Source organism: Lichenostomus cassidix, chromosome Z (genome assembly GCF_008360975.1).
Source record: "Lichenostomus cassidix isolate B80296 chromosome Z, HeHo_3.0, whole genome shotgun sequence".
In the NCBI taxonomy this organism is placed as follows: Eukaryota; Metazoa; Chordata; class Aves; order Passeriformes; family Meliphagidae; genus Lichenostomus; species Lichenostomus cassidix.
The window spans coordinates 66,681,785-66,709,369 of NC_139511.1; the positions used below are offsets into that span (position 1 = coordinate 66,681,785).

Consider the following 27,585-nt stretch of genomic DNA (forward strand, 5'->3'; position numbering starts at 1 on the left):
TTTAATCACCTGGGCTTGCTTATGCTGTGCAATTTGCATGGTAATTATATTTAACAAGAACAGCAATAAGGGAAATAGAAAATGTAATGTTGTTATCAAGGCATAATTATTCTTGAATAATTCGGTGATTACAGTTTGCTGTGTTTGGAACTAATTGTCACCAGCCTTTTCCAGTGTGGCATGCTCCCCCTCACTCAGCAGCATCAATCCCAGGATGCCTCCAATCTCTGGCTTCTGGACCTTTCCAGACACCCAGATTGTTTAGACTCCCAAGTATGATGTTTTGTGGCCCCTAGACTTGCACCTAGCTGAGCAAGCCTGTGGAAATGAGTATGATGAGCACATCCTTCCAGCACCTTTGCTTCTCCACAGGGCCTCTCCTGCACATATTGACAGCTCAGGGCAGCACAACGTGTCAGACACGCTTGGGAAGCAGCAGGGGAACCCCAGGGACAGGATGGCTCCTCCAAGGGCATCCATGCAGAAGAGAGGGAGCTAGGCACTGAGCATCCCAGTCTGACTGGGGGAGGATGGGAACACATCGCCCTGGGAATCCCAGCTGCCAAAATTTCAGCTCACGACCCCAAAGAGGTGCATTAAGCTTCCTGCTGTGCAAGGCCTGGCTGGCCAAAATGTGAAGAGGCAGCAGAGTTCTTCTCAAAGCTTGTGGCATGTACACTGAGATTTCAGTCACTGAAATGAGGCTGAAGGCTCTGAAATTCCTCACTGAAATGGGGTGAGGATCTGCCTGGTCCCACTGTCCCCTTGCAACAGCCAGCCTGCACGGCTGCACATGTATTTCCCCCACAGCCAGCTCCAGGGAGAGGCTGGCAGGGAGATCAGAGCTGTGGTGCAGAGCAAAACCTCTGTCTTTCCCTTCCAATGCAAGGAAAACAGAGGCACCCACCTGGATAAAAGTCCCCTCCTCTTCCATAGCCCAACACTTAGACTTCCTGCACAGTGGGGAGCTGTGCTCTTAATTTGCCCCATCCAGACCCCAAGAAGTCAGAAAAATGCTGTCCTTGTCCTTTAGGGATAGAACTGACGTTGAGATGCTTTCCAGGCTGCAGCCTCTCTGGCTGCCAGTTCTCCCTGGTGAAATGAGTGCACCAAGGAGAGCTCAGTGCTCCTCAGCCAAGGAGCTGCTGCAGGGTGGGGATCTGCTCACCTACACCCAGCTCCAGGTCACACATGTCACAAGGAGGGAGAGAAGGTGCTACACAACTGCAGCTGGGTCCTCACCAGCTCAGAAAGAGCTCATCTGGCCTTCCTAGAGACTCACAGAGCCATGTCTGCATGCTCCCTGGTGGGTTTCTGAGCACACAGGGAGCACAGCTTGTTGTAGTCCTGCTCAGGACATTAAACCCTGTTGTCTTTCTGTGCTAGCTCACTGACAATAGTCCCAAGAAAGATGAGAAGGGCCTTTGGAGACAGGATTTAACTTCTGTGAATACTCAGAGACCTCATGTTCAGGTGTCTGAGTCCAGCTCATCTTCCCAGCTCTGAGCACTTGTCACTGCTTCAAGGAACACTCAGAAATCCCTCAATCCCCTGAAACATAAAAAGGAGAAAAACACAACTACTCTGTGATGTATAGCTGCTTTGCTACCCAAAAGGCCTCTGAAAACATCAGGCAAGGAATTCACTGGAGGCAATGTGCTTTGTAAATCACAGAGCACACCAATGTTTTCAGGTTTGGCAGTGGCTGAATTGGATCACTCAAGAGGCTGGTAACAAAGGAAGATGTAGGATAGGGAGACAGGAAGGGCTGCTGCCTGGAAGGCACAGGAGTGAGAGGAAATAGTTTTCAGGGAGAAGGTGTGGGAGCATGTGAACTCAGGAGAGGTTGCAATCCATTGAACAGACTGAAGCTGGTGAAGCGTCAAGCTAGGAAAATCATGCAGAAAACAGGCAGTTGAGACTGCCTTTCCTTCCCTCTTATCTACACAAAATGCAGCTTGCAAACACAGCTGAGTGCCAGTCTGCAGCCCCATGACTGGCACTCCTGAGCAGATCCAAAGAAGATAGACTCTGTCGGAACCAGATCTTGTCACAGCCCTGAGCAGGAGAGCAGGATCTGTCCATGCACAACATGCTGCCCCTGCTGGGACCCTTCAGGCCCTCCATGAGACAAGTTCCTGCAGGGTATTGTGTATCCTGGATCCTGCTCACACAGCCTGAAGGGATCAGACATGTGAGGGATCACAGTGCTGGAGCCCAGGATAAGTAGATATTCCCACCTGGGCTCCCTAACTGTGGCTCTCACATGCAGCAGTGAGTGCAGAGAGAATCTGAGCTTGGTTGATGATGACTCAGCCTCAACCCTACAAGGTTTCAACACCATTGTGATTCCATCTAGCTGCTTCAGTAGAGGGCACACAGCCTTGAAAGGGGTGCTGGGTAGGACCAGGCACCCATTTCCCAGTGTCCCAGAAGAATATTTTCTTTATTTTCTCCTTAAACCCTCGCAAACTTTTAGGTTCCACACCATCATGCAGCAACCAGTTTCACAGGTCTGTTACATGTTGCTCTGTCTTGCTTTAAACACCTGCTAGCAATCTGTCCTCTCCTCTGCTTCTCATAATGCCCCCTCTTGCCCCCTCACTGTGCCTTTTACCTCATAGCTGTGGCAACCTCTGTCCTGGATCCTCATGAGCAAAGTTACTCATGCACTTGTCAGAAGGGAGGCTGTTCCACCTGGTTCATCATCCTCCATGAGTGTTTTGTTGTCCTGCAGCATTCCTTTGAGGTGAAGGATCAGCACTGTGTGTACTGAAAAGATGAGCAAACAACAGGTTTTCACAGGGAGTGGTCCTGACTTTGGAGGAGAGCTCAGCTAAAGATCAGGAAAAGACCACAGAGTGGTCAGAAGGGAAAGGAGCTCAGGAAGCTTCCAGACAGTCTTTCAGTTGAAAACAAGTTTTACTCATGTGGTGGGTCTCCTTGGAGATAGAAAGGGCTGTTGAGGAGGGTAGTGGGAAGCCAGGCAAGTATCTTGGTATTGCAACACTCTGTAACCTATTCCCTCTCCTCTGCTGCAGAACAGAAGACCTTGTGTCACCCCTTTCTGTCAGGGATGCTGGATAACCATCTGCTCCAACCCTGCCCTTCCTCAGTGGTTTGAGTTGGACTGGGGAGAGTTGGGAATGGTTCAGACATGAAGGCAAGACCTCCCCATCAATGCCCTGCTAGCTCCCCTGGTAAAGCAGAGCTGCTTTGTTAATCATATCCGTGGATTAGCATGGGTTTATGAGCTCCACAAGGAAGCATTTGGAATCATAAATTGCATTTTCACCACTTAGCCCAGGAGGATCTCTGGGGCTTGGTAGACAGATATAAAAGGAAACCTTTAGAGAGAACAAGGGGGATAACAAAGAGATTATCAGAACCAAGCCTGAAAATTAATAGACCAAATCAAAATTAATTAATGGACTAAATCTAATTAATAGACTAAATCAAATCCTCTTTGAAAATGCAGTCACCTCAATCACTGATCATCTTTTCACACTCCCATGAGGACAGACAGTTCAGTTTCTTCAGTGAAGTGGGTTAAGAAAGACCAGGCTGGAACAGTGAGGGGGAAGTTTGGGGCTTTAATGGTCAGAGTTACCCCTGCAAGGGGTAAGGCAGCTAGGGAACCCAGGGTGGGCCTGACACAGCTATGGGGAATAATCCTGAAGCAACTAAAAAACTGGTATCTTCTTCCTTTAATGAAAACTATTATGCTAAAAACACAGTGAGTATTAAGAGCAGTTGTCGTCCTGCTGTTTGGCTTGTATCTGGATTAGATTTGAGCTAGGGATGGAATATGAGTCTGGCTAAGCATTACTTTCCACAAATATTCGGCTTTTAAAAAGAGCCCAAATGTGGAGTTTATCACATTCAGACCCAAATAAACTGCAGTGGATGCAAAGAGCAATAAAAAGTAACAGGAGAACCAAACAAAGGGGCACCAAGGTTGGGCACTGCTGACCACAGAGGAGGGAAGCATGAGGTGTTACTGGGGCTTGGCAGGGTGGGAGTAAGGGAGGGGACAAGGGTGGGAGCAGCCCTGTCATCATCCAGGGGATGTCACCAGCTCGCTTCAGGTCCCCTCCTTCTCCATATCAATCCTGCCATGCTGCACAGCAAGACCTGGGGAGACTACAGCTCCTCCTGGACCCTGCATTTGGAGATGGAGCATGAGAGAAACCCTGCCCCAGGGAAAAAACAGTGTTATCTCACCAGCAATAAGGGAAGTCCATAATTACCAGCTGGGCTGGAGACTTTTGAATTTGGGCGTGACGATCCCATACTCTCTAAACACAAAAGCAAAACTGATCCAAACTGGCTTTGTAAGTGAAAACACTGATGGAGCAAGACTTTGAGCTGCCATTTAGTCATAAGAGGCTTGGCACAGGGACTGCCAGCCTGTCCTGGGTTTGCTGGGATAGAACTAATTTCCTTCTAAGTAGCTGGTTCAGTGCTGTGATTTGGATTTAGTACGAGAATCATGTTGATAACACATTGACAGCGTAGCTGTTCTTCAGTAGGGCTTACCCTAAATTAAAGATTTTTCAGAGCCAGGGAGCAGATGCACAACAACCAGGTGCAAAGGAGGGAGCATGGCCAGGAGAGCTGACCCAAACTGGCCAGAGGCATATTCCATGCCACAGAACATCATGCCCAGTGCATAAACTGGGGACAGTTGGCTGGGAGACACCAATTGCAGCTGGGGAAAGGGCTGGGCATTGGTCAGAGGGTGTGAGCAATTGTGTTGTGCATCCCTTGTTGGTCTTGGGTTTATTCCTCTCTACCCCACTCCTTTTCACTATTATTATTGTTGTCATTATTAGATATTACTTTATTTCCATTATTAACCTTTTCTCATCTCAGCCTTTGGGTTTTACCTTTTTCTGATTCTACTCCCCATCCCACCAGGAGGAAGAGCAGGGAGTGAGTGAGATGCAGCAAAGTACTGCAGTTGCAGGCTGCAATTAAATCACAGCACAGCCAAAACACATGTAAAAGAAGGAACTTTCAAAGATTAAATGATTGTTTAGCTACTACAAATATGATTGTGATTTTGAGAGTTTGCAGACTTTTCTAGCTGCCTGGTTGAAAGGAGACTACCCTCTTTTCCACGGCTGAAGGGTCCTTTTAGGGTGGAAGAATCTCAAAATTGCTCTTAAAACATGCAGGAAAAGTGACAGCCTCTCCTCACCTCCCCCCACTGTGTCATCCAGTGTGTGATAACAAAATTGCCCCAATGAGTGTGGTGTGAAGCCACAGCAGCAGCATCCTATACCCCATTTGGAAGCACCGCTTGAGCATCCAAGTTTCTGTGTTTTTGATCTACATGTTTAATGGGTGTGAGGTGAAAGCAAAAACAAAACAAAACCAAAAACCGAACATAGAAAAACATCCCCCACACAACCCAAATGAAAGTCACATTTGAAGGCCTTGGTTTCCATTTCACATGACACTTTGAAATCCATTTGCCTAATAGTATTTATTGCCTTTCTCAAACAACAAACAGAAAAAAGCCCACAATGAGGAAACAGAAAGTAGCACTTCTTTTAATTTAAAATTAATTAATTTGCAATTAATCATAGAAAACAGGCTTATCTCCCTTTGGCTGCTCTCAGACAAAGATAGTTGCTCGCTATCTCCAATTTACTCCTGACTTGTCAGCAACGCATGCAAAAGGAGGCTGGAAATGGTTTTAATTCCTCATCATCACTTGTGTCATCAGCACCACAGGCTGCCTTTGCTTTCCTAAAACAGCCCCTGAAAAACAAGGATGTTGTCCAGGGTTAGCAAGGAGCCTCTGGGCCAGGGAGAGCTGCTCACGGCGGGGAGCAGAGCGCTGCTCAGGGCGGCGATGCTCCGACTGGTTTTGCCCTGCTGGAGCACCCTGGCATCTGTTGCTCTCCCCAAACTCCACATGTGCTCTCAACCAACCGGTTTCCCACTGGGAACCAGTGCTCATGGAGACGTCACTGGCCCAGCTGGCTCACACAGGTCCAAGGAAGTTGGACATTTAGTGTGCATCACTGAAGTCATCCCCAGAGCCCAGCCCGCCTTGGTTTCTCACTCTTTCCGCAGGATGGATTCCTGCTGTGCTGCAGGTCAGTCCTAAGCCTGGTTTTCCTACAGGAATTCACTCCAGATCCTGCCTAGCTAGCTGGTAGAAACCCCTGTTCTCCATCTCCATCAGACCTGCCCCTCTCCCTCAACAGCTATTGCTGGGAGGAAATTCAGAGATTGCTCCTCAGGAGAGCCCAATGTTTCAAAACAGTCCTCATTCCAAAACGGAACAAAACAAAGGCACAGCTTTCCCTGTGAACTGGAACATAATGATTTTGAGTCACTCAACTCAGCACAGTTGGATAAAATCAAAATGTTTTGTCCTGATTTTAATTACCCATTGCTATTAAATTATTTTATATACATTACAGTGTATTATGCACAAGCATTTTGATGTTTTGACCACTTCCTCCCTTTTTCTTTCTGTGAGAATGAAGTTTCCTCACAATCCACGCATTTTCACAAGCTGTTTTGCTTTCAACAGTTTGGCATTTTGAACCGAGAGAACAAAAAAAATCTGTCTGAAAACCAGCTGCACTTGCAAATGCTGCAGGGGGAGCTTCATTCATTCAAAACACAATTTCCATTGGACCCCTTTCTTTGGTTTCAGCTGCTATGGGGTCAAAAATCCATCCATGCTTTGAAGCTGTTCCATGGGGCTTCATATTAATTGCTTCCCTGTGACTTCAGATCAATTATAAAGCTCTGTAAAGGAATTGCACAGCTCTTCCAAGCCTCCCGTTCTGGAGGTTTGCCCACAGGTCAAGACCAGAGGTGTTTTTCCTTCCCAGGTAATGCCACAAATGCCAGGAGCTGAAGCATTCTTCCTGATTTCCAGAGCATGAGTTCTGGAGGTGGTGGGATGGGTTTGGATGGTAGAGCCCAAGGAGCTGCCCTGAGTCTACATTTTGAATGGCAGGTCTGGTTTTGCTCTGAGCCCTCACTCACCTGACAAAATACACCACAACACACAAACCTCAGCTAAGCACCTGCTACCCATGCTGATTTAACAGAGGTGACATTGCAGGCACTAGATTTAAAAAAAAAATAATAAAATTAAAGAAGAAAGCCAATTCCTAAGGATTTATCCTTGTGGTTATCTGCCTTGCATGCAGCAGGCATTCTCTTCCTTGGGGGAAGATGCTCTTGTTGGTTTCCTCCCTCTACATGGTACTGACCGCAGAGGTTGAGAGTTTTTACAGCTCCTCAAGATGTTTTTCATCTCAATATTATTTTTAGGAGCAGAAGGGATAAAATATGCCTTTTTGACAAGTGAGAAAAAAAGTAGAGATTATTTCCCTGGGAAAATTTTGTTTTGTTTAAAAATTTCCATGAGAGGGGAGCTAAATCTAAAAAAAGCCAAAAAGCCTATTTTTTTTTTAGTGAACCAAATGGGTATTTTTACTGAAGAGTGTTTTTTGAAAGTCTATGCCCCATCTCCTTCCTTTTCATCTCGAGAAAAGAAAAAAAAAAAAAAGCAGCATAAATTCATACATGATTTGGGAAAAGGGGGAAATGCCTACAAGAAAACCCAGACATGTTTTAAGCAGCTGAGTTGTAAAAATCTGGTTTTAGCCAATAAAGTCAGCGGGTCTGCTGCGGGGGCAGGCAGCAGCGGCAGTGGGAGAAGGTGGATGGGTGTCCGGGGGACTTTCCAGGCTGCAAAGTGCCTCAGCCGAGCTGCTCTTTGCGCCAGCGGCGCCTGATGTGCAGCGATGGCCAAGCCTGGTGTATGACTAATTTAGCACTTCATTCCCTTTGAGCGCCGCACAAATTACTCCGCTTGTTTATGCATCAGTGTCACTCTTCACGTGTTGCAGGAACTTTATGGGAGGTAATTAATCCGCATTAAGGCTCTCTGGAGCTCACAAGCACCGCTGCATTTCTGCCCAGGGAAACTGAGGCGCGGAGTGGGTAAAGCGGCATGCCGAGAGCTCTGCCACCACAGGCATCCCAAAACGGTGCCCCAAACCTGTTTGCTGCCAGGTTTTGAGGGTGATGGACCTTTGGGTGGCGGGAGGGGGTTGGAGGAGGCAGGGACAACTCCAGCGCGCAGCTCCGATTTCCGCAGCCACCACAGGGAAAGGATTAAGCTTCCAGATGGGGGGAATCGGCAGCTGGAGCTGGCAAAACCTTCAGAAACAAAGATCCTCTTTCTATGCAAATGTCCCTTAGAAATAAAACTCAGGGGGAAAGAGCAAAAGCCGGGAGGTGACGTCAGTGGCTTCGTCTCAGTTTTTTTTATTCTCCAAATTTCCCGGGAGGCGTGAGCGGGTGGCTTAGGCAGATGTTTGCTGATCAGATATGCTGATGATCGTGCCCAGGGGGAGAGAAACTTGAAGCGATACAGTTTAACCCAAATGAAATAATAACACTTTCCAATTTCTTCCCCAGCTTTGGTTTCTAAAACAGCTAAAGGAATGTAGGAGAGATAATGATTAGAAACATCAAGAGGGTGAGCAACAGCTTTGGAGGCTTATTCTGAAGAAAGCAGGGTTAGGCAGAGAATTTTTCAACCCATTAAAAATTAATTGCCAGGAAACTCTCTGGTGGGGTTTATAAATAACAAGCCTTTGAGATCCCCCAAACAAGGCTAACATTTCTGAGACACTGAGGATCTGGTGGGTGCAAGAAGGAAGCCACTCTTCTGCTTTCTGCCAGAAAGCTTCCAAAAAGGGGGTGAGATAAAAATGACCTTGCTTGCACCAGGTTCCCCAGAACTAAAGGCCCCCCGAAGCTGATGTCCATGCGGTGATGAGTAAGAGAGGATATTCAGCAATGGATTAAGGGAATCTGGGTGACATAGGGAAGGATGCTGCCAGACCCTCTGGAAAGGGTCACTGTGATTTTGAGTCACACCGCAAGCAATGAGTTGCAATGATTTTTCCAGCCATTTTTGAGAGGAGACAAGGGGTGATACAAGCCCTGCAACGAGACCTCGGTCACAGGATAGCCCTCAAGTCTCCATGAAGGCAGTGGGGGAGACAAGACACCCCCAGCAGAGAGGCCTCAGAGCATCCCAACCCCATGCAGGACCATGTGAAGCCAAGATCCCCGCGCTGTGAAGAGCTTTCAGACACCCAGACTGCATGCAGGGACATCCCTGTGCACACACACCTCTGCATTCATACAGGACTGTGCATGTGTGTGCAAGGGGCACACAGGGCTACCCACAAATCCATTTCCAGGCATGCCCGTGCCAGCTGAAGGTCCTGGGTCTGTCCAGAGATCCAGCAGGGTGGGCAGCAGGCAGCAATGGGGGCAGGTGGGGTGGGGGGAGGCTGTGGGGCCAGCAGGAAGGGGTGACACTTAAGCTAGTGGCAGGGGAAACGTGAGACAGGGTTGGTCTGGAAATAATGCAGCTCCTGCCAAATTTACAGCCCTCCTGGGGAGGGCTGTGAGAGCAGGGGAAGGAAAGGCAGCGGCAGGCCCAGGGGATATCGCCAGGACCTGGCTTTTTGAAGACATGTGCTCCCGTGTTACAAGTGTCAAGAGGGCACCGCATGAGCCTCTTTAATGAGCCCAGGGAGCAGGGGCAGGGGGAGGGGAGCTCTCCCACCTCTCCGGGAAGCACTGGAGGGAAATGCAGAGCCAGGGCTGCCGAGGTGAAGGTGCACAGCAAGGGGCTCAGCGTACAGAGCCATGCAGCACAGCTGGAGAGGTGGCAGCAGGGCCCCAGGGCTCTCCATCCCTCCCAGCTGCCCCATACCACTGAGAACAGCCACCACACAGCCCTCTCTTGAAAAATGTCTAGTGGAAGGGGTGTTGAAACCAAGTGATCTTTAAGGTCCCTTCTGATCCAAACCATCCTGTGATTCCATGAAAAAACTGGAGCCCAATAGCCCTTGGCCAGGGCTGGGGCTGTGGGAGGCAGGTGTGAAGTTCATGGGCTTGCTGCAGGAGCTATGACAAGCCATCGAGGGCACCCCAGCCAGTGTCCCAAAGGGCCATCCTCCCTGCCTTGGGCTGCTGCCTGCAAGGAGGCTGAGGGATGCCTCTTGGGGCCTGACATCTACAGCAGCCCATTCCACGACTTGGCTGCAAGACAGAGCAGGAGGGAAAGCAGGACCAAGAAAGAAGCTATGAGCTTGTCATTCAGACACAATTACCTGCCGTAATAGCAGAGGGGAGGTGGGAAAATGATCTGCCAGGGAAATTGCTTTGGGTAAAAATGATCTGTTTCTTGCTCCTGGCTTGCAGCTAGGAAACTCTTCATTTTAACCCCTTCCCAGGCTCCATCTTCCATGAGATACACCAGCACCCACGGAATGGTCCATTGCAGTATCTAGCAGGAGGTGACAATTCAGGTGTCTCCATGAGAATGCTGTTAACCCTCTCCTGACTGGCTCTTTCTGCCTGAGTGGTTTCTACTTCTTGCCAGCAGAAGTAGAGCTGTAGTCAGAGTTGGTTCTTCAAGTCCCCTGAATTCACAGCTGGCAGAAGCCCTGCTCAGAGAGTGGGACAGCACTCTGCAGTCACCATCCACCTGCCCCTGGTCAGAAGCCCCACAAAGAGACAGCAAGCTGGGAAACTGCACGGCTCTCCATCCTCTCGGCGTGGCATGCAAGCAAGCCCCATCTGCTCCGAGCCGCGCCGTGCAACGCTCCCTTCTGCTGCGAGGAAACTCATTAAGCGTCAGCAGCGAGGGGCTAACGACGTGCAGATGAACACTTCCATCTCTGTCCGCCAGAAGGCTGCGAGCCTGGGAAGTCAGGACGGTGGCACACTGCCTTCCCTGACGAGAGTGTTGCGCGGATTAATTAGGAAATACTTGCAATGTGCTTTGGAACTGGAAAGCGCTAAGTGTTATTAATCAGTGTCACGGTTTACATAGAAGAATTGCAGAAAATATGAGGGGGTGGTGAGTGGAAGGAATAAATCACCCAGTGGCTTTGATGGGGATAAGGAGCATGGGAATAGGTCATCCTAACCCCACACCACTGCTGCTGGCCTTGATGGGGTAAGGGAGGGCTCAAGGATTTTGTACTACCAAGGGAAGTAAGCACTCATCCACCCACCCTGCAGAGGCACCTTGGAGCCACTGGACACACTGTGCTCATTGTCCCACGCCCAGACAGGATGGTCACTGCGCCATGTGCGCACCCTTTGCTCTGGGGAGAGATGACAAATTTCTCAGCATCCTCTCTCCATCACAGCTTGGGGCTGCTCCAAGGCAGCACCACTCAGCACAGCCCCATCCACTCACAGTATCCCCCTCCACAGCAGGGCTGGCCGTCCAGAACAGGTATTTTTGGTTTCTTCACGGACCTTAAAACCAGTGTGTGGAAAGGGGACTAAAAATTGCTGGGTGCCCTCCTCCAGACGGAAATCCCCTGCTTGGAGAGGCTCTGCTCTGTCCCACCAAACTGGGACTGGAGGAAAAGGAGACCTCTGCTCCCATCTATGGGGAGCTGGGAGAAGTACGGCTGGGAGGGAGACACCCTCCTCTTCCCCCACAGACATTCGGGATCACCAGAAGGATGTACCATGTCCTATGTCCCAGCAGGACAGCCACAGCCATACCAGGCTGAACAATAGCTCCTGTTTTGCCCAACACCACAGTGAGACATCCACATCAAGCCCCTGGGCTTGGAGGAAACAGGAGACTGACCAGGCCAACTGGACAGGAGTTTTGGAGAATTGGGATGTGTGAAAACAGAATCAGCAAGAACATTTCAGGAGCAGAGCAAAAGGGCTGAGCAGAAGCAGACATCACCTGGCCTCTACATCTGGCCACAACTAGGAAGAGGTTTCCCTTTAGAGCAGTCTGGAGGGCTACAAAGGATCCTGCTGGTCTTATAAAACCACATGCCAGGCCACAGCCACATGTATGAGCTGTGCAAACACAGCCACATATATGAGCTATGCAAACACCCAGAGCTCTACGAGTCCCACTCCAAACATGACTTTACACAAGCACAGACCTCTACCTCAGCCACTTTTCACACTCCTGTGTAGAGAAGCAAAGTCAAGACTTCACACAAAGAAATCCTATCCTATTTTTCTGCCTAGGACATGTCTGGACGTGGAGACTACTCAGATGTGGATAGCAAGCCACAGCTATTTAACATGCTGTTAAAATCTGTGATTTTTCTAAAAACAATCTCTAAGAGGCTGGTCCCCGGCAGTCTGGGCTGACAGGGTGGCTGTTTAGGGCAGTTTGATGGGTCCTGCTCCCTGCCTGGCATTTGGAAATAGCCAATTCATCTCTACACTAATTTGTGTGCACAGGATTGTGACTGGCTTCCCCCAAATGTCTGCTCAGGTAAAACTCAATGACTGGATATTTGCAGGAAGCAAACATGGGAGAGGGCACAGCCCAGACCCAGCAAATTTATTCCCCTAGGCAAGCAAATATTACGGGGACTTTTTTTTTCACCTGTGTTTGCTCATTTCTATTTCGATGATTTAGAGCACATGAGAGGTCAAATTAGCTCCTTAGAAGAGTTCCTTCTAGGGTGAGAAGCACAGGTTATCCTTCTATCTCTTTTTATTCTCTCCTCTCCTCTCCTCTCCTCTCCTCTCCTCTCCTCTCCTCTCCTCTCCTCTCCTCTCCTCTCCTCTCCTCTCCGTTTTGCTTCCTTTTCCTTCTCTGCCCTTTCTTTCCCTGAAAACCCCAAGGTTTACAGGACAAGCTCCCCAAGGCCAGCTGGCAGCTCCCCTCTGCCCCTTTCTTGTCCCCTGCCTGCCCGCATCTGTAGCTGCTGCTCACCCCACCTGCCCCCGGGGCCTCACACGAAGCCACTGAATTGAGAGTTAATTTGAATTTGAGTTGACAAACTCCAGGCATATCCCATCTGCGCAGGCAGGAAATGGCTAATGTGTTAACCTTCCAGCAGGGAGGGCAGGGCAGGGGGGAAATGCTTTACCTTTCCCTCCATTTAGTGTAGCTCTTAAAAAAAAATTAGGGTCAAATAAAATAACGCCTTGGGCTGACCTAAAGCCGATGTGGAAATTCCCTGTGAGCATCCAGAGGTGTCTGGGAAAAGGAGGAAAGCCCTGTCTTGCTGTTTGGGATCAGGGGCTGAAGGCAAAGCCTGGGAGGGGAGGGAAGGGGAGCCCAGGCGCAGCATTCCTCCTCATCTTGTCCCAGACAACCCCGTGGGCATCTGCTCTCTCCCACCCCACTGCAGCAGGAGAAGCTGCCACTGTGTCCCCTCAGCTGCCTGGCGACTCTCCCTGCTCTGCTCCCTGCAAAGTTGGTGTGTTTTGCCCAGCCAGCCCTCCAAGGCTGCTCTCACCACCACTGCAGCACTGCAAAATCATTCTGCCATGGGCAGCAGCAGATCCTGGGATATTTATTTTGATGGAGGTGGAGGTGTATTTAACCAGCCGTGAAGCCAGGGAGTGGTCAGGGTTGATATCCTGTCCTTTGCAAGGAGCTGGAGGTGCAAAGGAAACCCAGGGAAGCACTTCACATATCAGAACAAAGGTGCAGCTTACAGTAGGTAACTCGTCCACACCATATGGCCACCGAGGTGTCCTAAGGCTGGATTTTGTCGGCAGACACACCACGACCTTCAATTGCAGGGAAATTTACCAGGACCGGGAAGAAGGATATTTTCTGCTTCAGCAGGGGATGCTGAGGCCTGGGTGCTGCAGAGGGTTTGAGCCCCCAGACACCTTCATCGTCTCCTCAGCCTCTAACCCCCCACAGATTTTCAATCCTGCCTCCCACTGCTTCTCTAGCATTTCTCTCGCAAAGATGGCACTTCCAGCTGATGTTGATTTTTCTATCTCTCCAACAGAGTTTTTAAGCACAAGCAAGGCAGCTGGAATAAAATTAGCATTATTTAGCATTACCTAGCACCAAAGGCACTTGACAGATGCATAAGAACAAAGATTTGGGCTGGATGTTGGGAGAAAGCTTTCTAGTGTGTCCAACACAGAAATGAGGGAAGAGGCTGGGCTCTCCTTCCCTAGGGAGCTGCACAGCCAGAGGCAGGCTGACCACACCTGCAATCCCATATCCCTGCTGGCAATTCCCCTGTGGGGGATTGACCAGCCTCATCAGGAAGGCAAACGAGCAGTTCTTGGGATGTCAGGAGCTGTGGGTGGACTGTGGCTTGTATTGACAGCATTATTCCAGCATTGATTTCCTCATCCATTGCTGCACCACCCGGCAGCTCAAAAATCAGCATCAGCACTTGGATGTCACCATCTCTTTGCCAAAGTAGATTCCCACCCCCCAGCACCCTGGGGCTATTGGGCTTCTATGGGTCAGGAAGAGAAGGGTGAGGATGCAAAATATGTTGGGAAGAGGATTGGAGAAAGCAGGGAGAAGCAGGCAGAGGACTTAGGACCAGGTCTGAGGCCCAGAATCTGCCCTACCACTAGTAACTGGCTACGTATATGTATGTGTATATGTATATGTATATGTATATGTATATGTGTATGTGTATGTATATGTATATGTGTATATATATGTATATGTGTATGTATATAGCATGCCTTGCTATTTCCCTTCCTGGCTGAATCTCCCGCCTGCTGAGTACAGAAACAAACCAAGCCCTTGATGCTCCCTCCCTCTGCCACTAATGCCTGTAACGAGGCTTCAGTCAGGCACAAGATTGTGGGAACTGCAGCTTGTCACCTTCCCCGTGGCCACAGGCAACGTCAGGATTTTCAGATGCTGTAACAGAGAACTGTCAAACAATCCCATCCCCTCCGGAGATGCTCCAGTCAGCCTTGTGCTTGCACATCCCCTTCCTAGTGAATGAACACATGTCACCTCTGCATGTTTAGGAGTGGGATAAACAACCTCTCTCCGATCCTCCCTCATTTGTGTGCTTGCTCTCCCGAGAACTTTCATAATTGCTTCTTTGGCTTTAAATACCATGCTGCTCCTTTGGCATTTCACTGTTTAAATGTCTCCCGCTTCGAAGATGACATTGTCTGGAGGCGGATGGATTGGGGTGGTGTCTGCAGGGTGCAGTGCATGAGAGCAGTGGGTTGCTCTGCCTGCCTGACTTCTCCAGTGGTGAAGGCAAAGCCAGACAGGATGATTTTTGCAGCACAGCCATAGAAAGCTGGGTTCAGGTAGGATGACTTTTGCAGTTCTGCCATAAATAGATGGGTTCAGGCTGAAATTTAGGATATGCTCCTTCCCCTACCCTCAGAGGAGTTCCTCCTCCCCAGTCCTGGTGGTTGCAATTGCCTTGAATGCATCCACCTTCCCTGAAGGGGGAGTAAGGAAGGGGAAGAGGAAGTCATGCTCTGATGGTTGGAGCCATCCTGCTCTGTCACAGGCTGGAGCATCCCATTAGGACTTGGCTGAGACCTCAGCCTCCAGCATGGCCAGGTCCTAGAGGTGCTGTGGTCAGGCGAACAGCCAACCTTTCTCACCCCCTGCCCTCACAGAGAGTGCTGCATCCACCCCACAGCTCCTTGCCATGCTTCACAAACACACAGCCTCACAGCTGGGAATGGATCCAGGGTATCCCATGCTGCAGCACACACTTTATGGCCCCAAGTGCCCAGGGAAATGTGCCAGCTCTCACCTCACAGACCCTTGGCTCTGAGAGCCCCCATTCCTGTGAACCATGGAGCCCCAAGAAGGGTGTTCTCAGGATTTTGCACTTACACAGCTTGTTTCCTATTTTGTAGGCAATGCGTGATCTGAAGAATTTTTGCAATTAGTGTAGTATTAAGTACTGTGATCAGGAAATGTTCTTTCAGGGAAAGGGCAGGGGGGCAGCAGGAGGAACATCCTTCCTTATTATTTTTTGGAAAAGTGTAATTATTACCCCTTTGGCCTGCCTGCAAAAGGGATTAATAATGTCCAGCTTCACAGCTGTCAAAGCCCTGATTAATTGAGCTTGCTGTACTGAAATCTCATCTGTTTGTCTTGTGTCAATGTGCAAATTGAAAACACAACACAATATATCTTACCAGGCATCCTGTACCTCTCAGCTTATCAGCCACCCTCCTCCCACCTCTCTGCTTCCAAACAGCCTGGAAGAGTCGAGTCACTGCTCTGCAGCCACGTTCAGCCTGAAGCTAGCCAGTGTCACTCCTGCTGTGGGCATGGTGGGGTCAAAAGACCCAGAGCATCACCTGCTCTGCAGCCTGGTGCTTGCTCATGCAGGATGTTTCTTCTTCTCCCAGAGAAGAGTCACACAGGGGTATAAGTTTCAGAAGTGGTTTGCCGCAACTGTTTGCTTTTTGGCAGGACTTGCCCCCACATCAGGACACTTGCCACCCTCGGGGGAGTGTGTGTGCCCACCAGTCCTCCCAGGAACAGCTGCTTGTTTCTGTACATGGCAAGGGAAAGGATGTTGCAGGATGCGAGTTCATAAACAATGCCTTGCGCAAGCCTGTGGTAGGATTAACCTAAAATAATTTTTGGGCCACAACTCACCCATCCAAATGTAGGGTGAGACTGGCTGCACACCTGGGAGAGAAGCTGGGTCTCACTGCCCTGGTCCCATCAGCCTGCAGGCTCCAGGAAAGAGTCCCAGGATATCCCCTGAGGGCCTTGCCATAATTCACAGAATCACAGAATTGTTTGGGTTGCAAGGGACCTCTGGAGATCCTCTACTCCAACCCCACAGCCCAGGCAGAGTCACCTGCAGCAGGTGACACAGGAACACATCCAGGTGGGGTTTGAATGTCTCCAGAGAGGAGACTCGACAACCTCCCTGGGCAGCTGTTCCAATGCTCTGCCACCCTCAACATAAAGAAGTCCTTCCTTATGTTGAAATAGAACTTCTTGTGTTTTAGATTGTGGACACTGCTCCTTGTCCTGTCTGGGCATCACTGAAAAGAGCCTGGCACCATCCCCTGGGGACTGACTTTGAGATATTTATATGCATTAATGAGATGCCTTCTCAGTCTTTTCTCCAGACTTCTCCAGCAGGCCCAGCTCCTGCAGTCTCTCCTCAGAGGAGAGATGCTTCAGACCCCAAATCATCTTTGTGGTCTCTGCTGGACCTTCTCCAGTAGCTCCTTGTCAGCTTTCCTGTGCTGAGGAGCCCAGAAGGGGCACAGCACTGCAAATCTGGCCTCACCAGTGCTGAGTAGAGGTGCAGGATCTCCAGCCTATCAAGGTCTGGCTGAAAGGCAGCACAGCCCTCAAGTCTATCAGCAACTTCCCCAGTTTCATATCACTGGCAAACCTGCTGACAGTACATTCAACCACTTCATCCATGTTGCTGAAAAATTGGTAACTGACCCAAGCTGATGCAAAGCAGGAGCAGGAAAGCTCATTGCAAAAGTGTTTAGGAGTTGCTCTGCTCTGCCCTGCACAGTCCAGCTGCAGGATGAGACCCTTGGCTGCAGCCCCGGCCCCAGATGGTGTATTTGCCCAAACTTTGGACCCTGAGTTTAGTTTCAAAGGAAGATTTCCAGCTTCCCCTGTACTTCCACCAGTTCCACTGAAAGGACATGGGGTATTTTTGTCTGCAAGGCAGTGTGCCTGCCCCTTGGTGCTGAATAAATCAATTACTGTAACGGTAAAGGAGATCATTGTTAATCAGACTACATAAAAAGCCTGAAAACTCTCCAGGGGAATATGCTGCAATGGGCTGAGTGCAAATCATAGGCACTTTTTTACAGGGGTATGATACCAATAGTGCTCTGGAATAGTGTTCTGTGGCAGTATTGCCTCAGAGAGAGAATCCACTGGGATCTGATGGACCCCATCAGGATCTATTCCAGCATATAATGCCTGCACAGAAACTGGCCTGAAATATGTTTTGGACTTCCCTGTCCTCCACCTGGCATCCCACACCCTGCTGAATGAGAACTCCAAGGCACAAGCTGTGCTAGGCAAAGTCAAGACACTGTGGGGATGTGCCCCTGCCACTTCCCCAGTAAAGTAATTTCTGAACCACAATGGAATGGGATCCCCCTGAAAAGACCCTGCAGAGACTAAAGGCAGGTGAAAGACAATACTCTAATTAAATACCCTATCCCTGTGGCTTTAGCTGATGCTCACAGAATAAAAACAAGTAGAAAACTAGCAAGAACACTGTGTTTACCGTTTCTCATTGTATAATATGCAATGTTTTCTCAGCATGTCTTCAGGAGACAAGCAGCTGGGAGCCCAGACTGGATAAAAAGAGAGAAAGAACAAGGTGTTAGGCAAGGAAATGCTGGGGAGTTGGGGGGAGTAAGATGTCCCTTTGTAGCCACCATGTAGCACCCTGTGGTGTTCACCCTAACATGAGGAGAAGCTGTTCCCATATCCAGCCTTACAGTGGCTGCTGTCAAAGGCTCTTTGGTGCTGGTGGTGCCTGCTGGTGAACACAAACCATCTTCCCATGTCCCCCTTTTAGCAGAGATGTCAGGAAGGACGGAGTGGGGATGGCCAGGCCATTTGCTGAACCTGAGCCTCATCAAGAGGCTGAACCAGCTCCTCCCGATCAGGTGTGCACATTTGCATTCGTCTTCTGCACAAACTTTCACCCTCCCAGCAGCCTGCACAGCCTGTCTCAGCCCCAGCAAAGCTGGGACCCAGCTCTTGGCAGCACCAGTGCTGCACAAGTGCTCACAATCCCTGCCCTCCTGCTATCCACAGCCTCAGTCCCCATCACCTCTCACTTTTAGCTGGGACACCCAATGATCTTTTCCATCAGTCTCCTGCTGAGCCTGGTGAACTGGGTGGGCAGGGGCTGCCCCAGTTCAGCTGATGCTGTAAGTGATGGTTCAGCTGCTAGAAGGCAGAGGAAACATCTTCTATCCACAGGCAGCAGCAAGCTGGGAGGGATTTCAAGCCCTGGGGATGGCAGGATTTTAGAATTTAAAACTATTTCAGCAAGCTGGAAGAACTATAAAAAAAAATCCGGGTTGAAGGGTGGGGTAACTCATCTCCCAAACCACAGGGTAGGCATTTTGCCCTGCAGGCAAAGGGCCCATGTGGCCTCCTGCACCTGCACAACCTTGCTATCCTATGCTGAAGCCACCAGCTGTGACATGGGGACACATGTGCTTGATCCACCCAGGGGAGACTAGTTTGGCAGCCAGGGCCCTTAGGTCTGCAGCAGCAAACCAAGGCATAGACAGGAGCCTGAAAGGAGCCTGGAAGATGTTTGCTCCTGTGAGCAGGAAGGAAAGTGATTTCTAGAGACCCCAGAGGACTTGAGGCTCCTCTTGGTCCCCAGCCCCTTTAAGGGAACTCCCCCTCACGTGTTGTTTGTGCAATCAGCTGGAGACTGCATCACACTGAAACCCATTAGATCTATTTTCTGTAGCTGAATAATTTTAATTTTCTAGTCAGTTACCTTTTAGGTCTTGCTTCCCTCTTTTTTGTGTCTTAAATGCCTTTTCCGTATATCGGTGTTCCCCTGACACCTCTCCCTTCTCTGCCGTGATTTTTCTTCTCTCCTACCCTCTTCCTCCCTCCTGCCTGCCTGTCTCCACCTGCCTAAACCCTCCAAGGCTATTTCATCTGCTGCCCTCCAACTGCTCTGCATCATCCCAGCAGTTGCTGCAACCATGTGAGATGTTGTGCCAAGGAGTTTTGTCCTTCCTGACAGCAGATGGACCCTGGGATCAAGGATCAGGCTAGCTGAACTGTAACTGCACATGTTCAAGCTGAAGGCCACTCATGTCATGTCAGGTCTCAGGCATTTCTTCCTGGTGCTGATGGACTTTGGAGACATCTTTTTCCAGCTCTCTCAGTCCCTTCTCTCATCAGTGCTGCCATATCCCAGCTGGGTACTCATGCATCCTGACTCCAATTTCTCTGGTGAGGGTGGGAGAAACAGTGCCCAAACTGCAATAGAGCTGTCTCGCCCATCTAGAAGTGGAGATGAGTTGTTGTAAATCTCTCCCAGTGGCTGGAGAACACCTGTCTTGTAGGCTCATGAAACCATGGAAAATGGCATTTTGTGCCTGCAAGCAAGCAGCACGCAGCACACCATGATGCCAGGATGTGCTCAGGGAACTGTCTGCAGCTGCACCAGGCACCAGACATCTGAGCTAATGAAGAGCTGGGGGCTCAGCAGCTGAAGTGCAGCACCAAGCTACTCCCAGGAAAGAGGGGATGGAGGGGAATTACCTGTCACTGCCAGGCTGGGGGACTCGGTGCTGCATTGCTTCCTCCTCCTACCCCAAGCTGATATATTTTCCCTTTCCCAATCCCATCTGCAGGCTGCTGACACCATGTCCTGAGACTCAGGGCTTGTACATGGCATCCACAGAAGATCCTGAATCCTCTCCACTCCCAAGGAAATTATATTGGCCTCACATCATCCCCAGGTCTGTGCTGTTAGCAGGCAGGTCACACCACACACATCCTGCTCAGTCACCCCAGGGGCAAGAGGAGCATCCCTAGGTTTGGGGAGGAGCTCCCATTTCAAAGCCCTGTCCTAACCTCAGTCTCCTGCTAATCTCCACCCCTTTAGACCCATCTATAGGAAAGACAAGAGGTGCCTGTCTTTGCTCAAGGCCTCTGGGCACAGTGCAGTGACAGGAGGCAGACGGTTCCTGAGCCGTGTGACTTGCCCTGCCAGGTAATGCTTCCCCTCCTTTCCTTTGAGGAATTTCTCACAGCACGGCTCAGTTTTTCTTTCTGCAGAGGCACAAAGCAAAGGAGATCAAACCTCAGGCACACACGCTCCCAGAAATCTGTCTGCCAGCAAACCTGGGTGTGGAACCAACTGCATCCCTGGTACAGGAAATCAAAGGCAGCGGCTGATACAGAGCACAGTGCCGAGGTCAGGGGTCCCTTTGCTGTTGGAAAAATGGGACAAGAGGGAACAGCAATAATCAGATCACTCAAACACCTCATTTATGCTTCACCTGGTTGCAAGGCTCCCTCCCCTGCAGCACGTAGTGTCTCACACTTGGCTGTCCCTGCTTCGGTGCGGGGAGCACAGGGGATGGGGAACTGCAGGGAGACAGAGGTGCTGGAAGGTGCAGGGGACAGAGAATCAGCAACCCTGAGGGGCTGCCAGGGCTGGGAACTGGCAGTAGCAACCTGATGTACCTCCAGAGAGCCTGTTGGAACAGGGAAGATGCAGAAATGTGCTTTGTGTGTCTTTTGGAGGAAATTCTACCCTGGAGATGCCAAGCTAGCATCCTCAGGATCAGAGCCTGGCCCTTGGAGCCTGCCCTTTCCAAGCAGACCGAGCTGTATGCAATCATCAGGTCTGTTTTTCAGAGGAGAAAAGCAAGGTCTGACATCTCTCCACTGGTAATAAACACGGGGCTTATCTCTGCCTTGCACTTTGGTCCCAGCCAGGCCTTTGACACCCTTGTGCATGCAGCCTATGACTCAAAATGTCACATGGATCTGTGGCAATTCTTATTTCAGCTGTGGAAGCGACACCTTCAGGGCCATGAGACTTGTGTGCATGCAGCACCCAGGGCTTGCTCAGCCTTCATCTTTGCCCAGGAGGGACCTGTGGTCACTGCTGCTCCTTATTAATTTTGCTTTTCTTGCTAATAAGGGACTGAGCAGTGATCTCTCACAGCAGTCATATGGTTGGCAGGGATGCTGGAGAGCAAATGACAGTCCATGGTCAGGGGGTGTGCAGGTGGGAGATGTGGGGTGGGATGACACTGGCTGCACAAGCTGTGCTCAGCTGGGAGGTTGTGGTGGTTGCAGAGCAGCACTGGGGACGATCTCTGTGCCAAGGTGATGGCATGTGGGCTGTGACTCTGTGTGCTCCTCTACATTTGGAGAAATGCACAAGAGAGCTGATGTGTGGCTGTGTCTGATGAGTAGAGCAAAACATTCGAGCAACAAGCTCTGTAGGCTGGAGATGTGTGTTTGGGTTCAAAGAGATGCTCTGGCAATGCATTTTGGCAGCAAGGCTGTATGACAGGGAATCTGGGTGACAGCTTTTGCATGCACAGTTGGTGTGGGATGTGGTGTGAAAGGCTTTTGTCAAGTGCCTGTTCATGCTTCAGTATGTGTGTGTGTGTAGCAATAGTGCCTTTGCACCCCTACAGCAACACATGGGGCAGATTTACCCCCCCAGCCCTCCCTTGGCAGACAGGATGGGGATAAACCAGAGGCATCACTGTTCAAATACTGAACGGGGTGTCCTGTCTGCTATTCCTTAAAAATAAGTGGTGTTTTATATTCAAGCACTGGCCTCATTTCTAAAACCCTATTTAAAAAAAAAAAAAAGAAAAAGACAGAGAGAAAAAAGGCCAGGAGGAATCAAAAGGCGAAGCTGACAGGGAAGTGCAGCCCTCTGAAGAGGACACATCTCATCTGAGCACAGTACTTCAGACACAGCTCACGAGCCCTGTTAAGCAGGACATCTGAGCGCCGGCTTGTGTGAGAGCCGATTTGTATCAGCTCCTACCACATCCCTGAGAGCGAGCCACTCACCCCAAGAACCCAGAATCTGGGTCTGGTGGGGTGGGACAGGGGACTATTGATTAGTCAGGGCTCTGCACCCTCACTTAGGCTCCTCTGACCAGCCCAGCCAGGTGACTTATCCTGGTAGAAGCCAGCTAAGCCCAAAACACTTCTGGAGAGACAGAGAAATAACACAACCACAGCCTGGGATCCTGCACAGCTGGAGACCAAGGGGGTGTGGCTGAGCAGGTGGATAGCACAGTGAATCACTCAACATCCAGCACCAAGCTGGCTGGCATCACACAGGCTGATCCCACGTAGCAGGACAGTTCTCTGGATGCCAGGCAGTGTTAGAGGAGGGATCCCACGGCATGGGCTTACCTCATGGTGTGCCTTGACAGCCCCTCAGATGGTCTGAGAGGGATTTTGCAGCTGCCACAGGTGACATATGCATCTGGAGGAGGGCAGGTTTGTCTTCCAGCCAGAGGTACACCCAGGAGGGCTGTATTACCTGAGCAAGGACATGGACAAGGAGGAGGAGAAGGTGTAAGAAGGATCCATTCTTACCAGGGCAAATGTGGGGCATGGGTCTGTACCCGGGCTGCTGGGACCCTGGCATGGGATAGCATGCGTGGGTGCTCTCCAGGCAGGAGCAGGGAGATGGGCAGGATTAAGGGAAGGAGAGATTTAGTCCTTTGAGGAAATGGTTCATCTGACTCATTTCAGCTACTGCTGGTAAAGACATAGCACTCTCTACACTGTTCTTTTCTCAGTGTAGGCATTCAGTCTCACACTGCCCTGCCACCCTGCTCCCTTGCCCATCCCACACAGTGGTACTGTGGGGTCAGAGGGGTGGAAGGCACAGGGCATCCTTCCCATCCTCCCTCCCTCTGCACTGCCACAAACCCTGTGGAAAACACTGCCTGCACCAGTCCCAGGCACATCCCTGACACTCCTGCAGTCAGTGGCGTCATTTAAATATCTTGGGCAGGACGGATTCTGATTGCTTTTATTATCAAGATAATCTATCCCTCTGATTTCAAGAGACCTCCTGCAGGTTTGCCCTAACATCACTGAAAGAAGAGTTTAATCCACAGGCTGCGTTGCCGCTCTGGAATACACTTGGCATTCCTGCATTCCTCCGGTGTACACACGCCTGCCTGAGCGCTAATGTCACCCAGAAGCTGCTATGCACAGTGCATTGCAAAGAGGAAGAAGCCCTTGTGGAAAAGTCTGCCTCCTGCTTTCATCAAGCAGTGGATAATGAACTGTTTTTGCAGCCTCCCGGCGACTTCGCCGGCTGTCTTGGAGCCAAGGAACCAGTTATTTTCCAGTCAGAAAGGGCCAGCCCCAAAGCAGCTCCATATCTATGTATAAGTAGCTGTTTTCTGGTTTGTTGCTGTTTGTCCTTGGGAACCTGAGTGCAGGTATCATGAGCAGCAGGTGAGAGGGGGTGTTGGCTCTCTGGGTTACTGCTTTCCCAAATATTGTTTAGACTTACAGTACATGTCACAAGGATGAGCTATATTTTTGGCCCAGAAGCCCCTTCTTAGCTTTTTTGGGAATAATACAAAGGGAAAGCCTGGAGCATGAGTGTTGAAGCCAGACTCCCTATCTAGAAGTCAGTCAAGGAGCCCATTTCTCATCAAACCCAAGGAATGGGAATGGGAATGGGAATGGGAATGGGAATGGAGATAACCTGCAGAACAGGAAGTGAGAATGGTTTGCTTTGCGCCATACTGCTTAGCAAAAGAAAGCTGGAATGTCAAAAGGGTGGGATCCCATTAGGGCAGGGCCAAATTACCTGGGAGAGGGACAGAAATAGCAAAAAGTGTACACTACTGTCCCAAAGGTTCAAACTCAGAGCAGTCCAAGGTTCATTTTCAGAAATGGGTTAAGCCAATGCCCTTCCTTGTCTTCCCCTGAAAAACAGATGTTTTCACAGGAAGGAAACATTGATTTCTGGCCCACTTTAGCATCTCTCTGTTGAAACATGCTGCTGTTCTTCTCCAGTCCATCTGCAGGTGCCCTCAGCTGCAGTGTCCAGACCTGGACACAGCTCAGACAAAGCAGAATTGCATATTTTCATGGCTTACGTCCAACATCCAGCATTAATGCATCCCAGGAGGTGAGCTGCCCTTTTTGCTAAACCATCACACTATTGACTCATGCTAAGTTAGTCATCCATCTGAACCCCCTGATCTTGCCTGCCATCCTGCTGCCTCTCCAGGCTCTCCTGTCTATGCATTTATGCATTCATTTATCCCTCCCAAATGTGGTACCCTGTGCTCTCTGTACTAAATTTCATCTGTCTGATTCCAGACACTCTCTCCAATCCATCCCTATTGTTTTGAATTCTGAGCCTGCACTCCAAAGTTCTTGCAGCACCCTCATTAATACACAGCCCTGGATTTATTTAGCAGATGCTGATATCAAAATGCATATGATTACTCCCAGTTAGCAAAGAAGTGTATCTATTTAGCCAGCAGGAATGTTTTTATTTACAAATGCCTTGGAAAAAACCTTCAATTGCTATCACTCACACTGATAAAAATCCAGTGTAATAACTATTGACTCTAGCACAGATACTTCAGATTTATTCTGTTAAATTTTTGAAAGCAGAGTTGGGCCTGTTCTTGTCATGCACCCAGCAGCAGGTCATAACATCAGTTTATTAAATGCCCGCAATAGGTGGAGCTATTTATCCTCACTCCCCAGTGAGGAATAATTGTTCTTCCTTTTTTTTTTTCTCTTGTTCCTGTCCAAGCTGTTTGCAGAAGAGCTCTATAAAATGAAAAACAGCAAAAACAACAAAAAACCTCCCCACCAACAAATGAAACAACTTAATAAAAAAAAAAAAAGAACCCATAGCTCTGGCAGTGTCACTTGGTAAATCGCAATCAGCTGCTGCTCAGAAAAATGAGGCTGGTGAAAGAGCTGAGCTCACTCTGGGCACGCTTGATGAGATAACACACTCTCTAAGACAGCTCTTGCTATGTTGCAGCAGCTTTAAAATGTATTTCTTTTGATACAGAGCTATGCGTGGCAAACATGCCAGCAGTGCCTGAGCAATGTTTCTCAGTGTTCAGTGCCCTGCCTCGAGTCTGCAGAAGAGAGGATTTTGATGAAATGGTGGTGGTGGAAAGCAGAGGGAAAGAGGCACTGGCAGAGGAGGGTTTGTGTGCTGTGGGAGCCCAGCTCAACACTGAGGTTTGCTGACATGAGACCTCTTTTGCCAGTGTTTGAGTGTTTGCTAAAGACTCAGCAGCCGCAGAGCTCAGGGACTTCCTGAGCAAGATAGAATTCCCATGTAACTATGAACTTCTCTTTTCTGTAAAATTGCCCAGCCTTCCCTTACATCCAGGTAAGCATTTAGCATCCGTGACCAGGTTGCTGAACATCCATTACCTCTTGCTGGAAGTATTTCTTATTTATTTTGGACCCTGGCTACTCCTCACTTCATCCAATAGATCCTTCTCCTCACACCAGAAGAGACATCTTGTCCGCCTGGTTCATGTCTTGAATTTATGAGGAATTCTCTTACCCCCTCTCACACCCTGTGAGTTTGACCAACCTTGTTGCAACTCAGAGGTTTCCAGCCGATCGCACTTATCGCACAGGTCGGTGTTCCTGTAATTAGCAGCAGTAAAAAGGCCATCACTCCGAACAGGATTAATTAGCCCAGTGGAGAGGATTCAGGCAGGAAGGAGCAGGCAGGTGCCAGGAAACCAAGGGGAGTTCATGCCCGGGCTGTGTGTGAGGGAGGTCAGAGGCTGACTTAGCTGCCCACGATGTCCAGCTGCATGGGCAACACCAGCCAGCAAGCAGGAGCATGGACCTCCCTGTGCTCCATGGTGGGCACAGATGGATCAGATAATCCATCCAGGGAGATGGACTGCAGCTGGGTGAGGGCTGGCTTAGCTGAGCATCTCATCATCATGGGGCACCAAGATGACAGGGAATGTGAAAAAGGAAGATCCAGGCAGTGGTGGTAAAGTCACACTGTGAATACCCCATGGCAGGCAAAGACCAGAGAAAATGGGTGAGGCTCCAAGCAGTGATGCTGAATACACCAGCACTCCCATCTTCACAGCACCAGCTTCATGGGACCCAGCTGAGCACTGGTCTGTGTGTCAGGCCGGCCAAGCAGCATTTACAGCCATCCATGCTCAAGTAAGGGATTGGGATGCAGGAAGGGCAGAGCTGTGTTTTTGCAAGGCACCAATGGCAAACAACCTTCTCCCACCAAAACAAGTCCCTCCCAGCACAAACAAACCCACTCCAGATCCCATTGTTCAGCCCTCCACACCACCCAACTCCCCTCACCCCATGCTGGAGCAGGAGACCCACACCATACATCAGCCACTGGGATATGGATGTCTCAGACTAGGAAAGGAAGCCCTAATTCTGCAGACTGGGATGAGCGGAACACTGACAGAATTGTCACTGCTCACAAGGAATTGCACCCCCAAACTCCCACCCCAATGGCTTCACAGCCTCTCCTATCTCACCCACCTTTTTCTCCCTTTCTGACAGTGCCCAAGCACAGGAGGGAGGGGGTCTCCCTCCAACATGCACTCCAGAGAGCTCTTTTCATTCTGCATTTAAAAGCGAAAGAAGAAAAGGCAGAGCAAACCTGTCTCGCACGTAATCTGCTGCACAAATGCCAGCTCTCAGCAATCAATAGCAAACGCTCCCGGAGGGCTGTTTTCATTTCATAATATTTATTGGGTTGCTTTATTGTCAGAATCATTACAGTTCAATGTACTGCATGGATTTTATGCCAGCTGCGCTTAGTTTGTCTTGTTTTTAGCACTCCACATGCCTTATTGTGAGGCTGTGGTTGCACCCAGGCTAGGACTGCTCCTCATGGGAGTCCTCTGTGAAGCATGGGGCAAGTTACCTCCTCTCTCTGTCTCTATTCCCTGCCATTCCCGGATAAACTGTGGCTGGTTGAGCCATCTGTAAGCTCCCAGGGCAGGGACAATCTCTGCATATACAGCATCTCTCATAAATGAGTCCTGATCTTGGTTGACCCATTGGATGTGAAGCAATCGAAGCAACAGAGCCCAAGCCATGACATGATTACAAAGGAACTGTGAGGGAGGGAGCGATGGGAGGAGGAGGGAATGGGGTTAGAAAGGGGATAACCAGCAGCAGCAGATGCTGTATGTAACATCTCCTGAGGGCAACAGTCCTGCTGAGAGGGGCTAGGATGGGAATTGGGCCAGGGTAGCCATTAAGTAGAGGAGCTGCTG

At 49.8% G+C, this 27,585-nt stretch overlaps 1 long non-coding RNA gene across 1 annotated transcript; it reads right to left on the reverse strand.

Annotated features, from left to right (window-relative positions):
- Positions 1 to 5,473: 5,473 nt before the first annotated feature.
- Positions 5,474 to 19,952, reverse strand: LOC146425154 (uncharacterized). The gene is made up of 3 exons (XR_014846923.1): positions 19,293 to 19,952; positions 18,051 to 18,120; positions 5,474 to 5,769 (listed from the first exon to the last, which is right to left on the reverse strand). It is a non-coding gene; the product is annotated as an uncharacterized LOC146425154 (long non-coding RNA).
- Positions 19,953 to 27,585: the final 7,633 nt, after the last annotated feature.